The following is a 2,876-nucleotide window of genomic DNA, read 5'->3' as shown; positions in this document are numbered from 1 at the left end:
GGATTACAGGCTTGAGCCACCGCGCCCGGCCTAATTTTTGTATTTTTAATAGAGACAGGGTTTCACCATGTTGGCCAGGCTGGTCTTGGACTCTTGACCTCAAGTGATCTGCCTGCCTTGGCCTCCCAAAGTGCTGGAATTGCAGACATGAGCCACCGCACCCAGCCAAGAAATTTATCTATGTAATTTATTGTGTTGAAAAATTAACAAAGAAAATGCCTATGATTATTTCAGGAGATATCAAAATAGTATTTTCTAAAATTCAACACCTGTTCATGGTTTTGTTTTGTTTTGTTTTGTTTGAGATGGAGTCTTGCTCTGTTGCCCAGGCTGGAGTGCAATGGTGCCATCTGGGCTTGCCACAGCCTCCGCCTCCCGGGTTCAAGCAATTCTCCTGCCTCAGCCTCCTGAGTAGCTGGGATTACAGGTGCCTGCCACCACGTCCAGCTAATTTTTGTATTTTTAGTAGCAACGGGGTTTCGCTATGTTGGCGAGGCTGGTCTTAAACTCCTGACCTCAGGTGATCTGCCCGCCTCAGCCTCCCAAAGTGCTGGGGTTACAGACATGAGCCACGGTGCCCAGCCAACACCTGTTCATGATTTATTAAATTAAAACAAAAAAAAAGGTTTTTAGCCAGCTTTCACTTCTTTGTAGTCTTCTGGGTTCTGCAGAAGTTTAAGATAATAATTTTGTATATTGCTTGTGCAAGGTTTTTTTTTTTTTTAATGGAGACATGGTTTCCTTATGTTGCCCAGGCTGGTCTGGAACTCCTGGGCTCAAGTGATCCTCCTTCCTCGACCCCTCCAAAGTGCAGGGATTACAGATGTGAACTACCATGCCTGGCTCACTTGTGCAATTTTTAAAAATTAACAAATCATGCAGAAAACCCGGCAACTTACGTCATGATCAAATTTATTACAGAGGCCAGGTGTGGTGGCTCACACCTGTAATTCCAGCAGTTTGGGAGGCTGAGGTGGGCGGATTGCTTGAACCCAGGAGTTCCAGACCAGCCTGGGCAACATGGCAAAACCCCATCTTTACAAAAAAAATACAAAAATTAGCTGGGCTTGGTGGCACGTGCTTGTATTCCCCACTAATAGGGAGTCTGAGGTGGGATAGTCACTTAAGCCCAGAGGGTTGAGGCTGCAGTGAGCTGTGATCACACCACTGAACTCCAGCCTGGACGACAGAGCAAGACCCTGACTCAGAAAATAAAATAAAATGGGCTGGCTGCGGTGGCTCTCACCTGTAATTCCAGCACTTTGAGAGGCTGAGGCGGGCAGACCACTTGAGGTCAGGAGTTTGAGACCAGCCTGGCCAACATGGTGAAACCCCATTTCTACTAAAAATACAAAAAAATTTTAGCTAGGTGTGGTGGTGCCCACCTATAATCCCAGCTGCTCTGGAGGCTGAGGCAGGAGAATTGCTTGAACCCAGGAGGTGGAGGTTGCAGTGAGCTGAGATCACACCATTGTATTCCAGCCTGGGTGACGGAGCAAGAGGCTGTCTCAAAAAAAAAAAAGAAAAGAAAGACAGAAAAGAACAATAAAATAAAATAATTTATTACATAATGCCCAGCTTTCTATTTTTCTATCTCTACCATCATAGTCTTTGTCATGAGGCAAAAATAACAATAACTATTTCTTACTATACTGAAAATAATAGAAATGGGCCATGCGTGCTGGCTCGTGCCTGTAATCCCAGCAATTTGGGAGGCCGAGGTGGGCAGATCACCCAAGGTCAAGAGTTCAAGACCAGCCTGGCCAACATGGCAACATGGTAAAACCCCATCTCTGCTAAAAATACAAAAAAATTAGCTGGGCATGGTGGCAGACATCTGTAATCCCAGCTACTCAGGAGGCTGAGGCAGGAGAATCACTTGAACCTGGAAGGCAGAGGTTGCAGTGAGCTGAGATGGTACCATTGCCCTCCAGCCTGGGCAACAATAGCAAAACTCCATCTCAAAAAAAGAAAAAGAAAATAATAGAAATGGCTGGGCACAGCCAAGTGCGGTGGCTCGTGCCTGTAATCCCAGCACTTTGGGAGGCTGAGGTGGGCGGATCACCTGAGGTCAGAAGTTCGAGACCAGCCTAACCAACATGGAGAAACCTCGTCTCTACTAAAAATACAAAATTAGCCAGGCATGGTGGCACATGCCTGTAATCCCAGCTACTCGGAAGGCTGAGGCAGGAGAATCACTTGAACCCGGGAGGTGGAGGTTGCAGTGAGCAGAGATCATGCCATTGCACTCCAGCCTGGGCAACAAGAGCGAAACTCCATCTCGAAAAAAATAAATAAAAATAAAAGTCATTTTGAAAAGCATTTCCTGTCCGGGCAAGTGTTCATGATATATTAAATATATATACATATATATATAGTTTATTGTAGAATATACATATTCTATATTTCTTCAATTCTATGACTCCGTTAAATGTGTCATATTTGTGTAATAACTTGTTAGTGAAATGAAACACATTGAGAAGCCTTAAGGTGGAAGTGAAGTATATCAGAGATTATCTCTAGAAATACTTGATTTGAAATGACGTATGTACTTCTTTGTGCCTTTCAACATTATCCAAAATGACCGTGTGATCATTTATTAGTAAGATGATGTTTTTATTCTGTACATCCTTTGTGTAGTTCTATATTCATTTAAATTAATGATGGTCGTAATTCAAAAATACGGTTTTGAGTAGAGGCTATTAGGAATGTGAAGATCATACTGTTGCTGATTCCTGCCTTTGCATGTTGCAAATGGAATTAAATGTATTGAATGTATTATTAGTATGTGTTGTATTGAATCCTACATCTGACTCCAGCATCCCTTTGGTGAGTACCTTTTTCCTTTATTTATTTATTTTTTTACCTAAGAAGCT

This window comes from Piliocolobus tephrosceles, chromosome 20 (assembly GCF_002776525.5).
Source record: "Piliocolobus tephrosceles isolate RC106 chromosome 20, ASM277652v3, whole genome shotgun sequence".
In the NCBI taxonomy this organism is placed as follows: domain Eukaryota; kingdom Metazoa; phylum Chordata; class Mammalia; order Primates; family Cercopithecidae; genus Piliocolobus; species Piliocolobus tephrosceles.
This window is presented reverse-complemented; position numbering follows the sequence as displayed.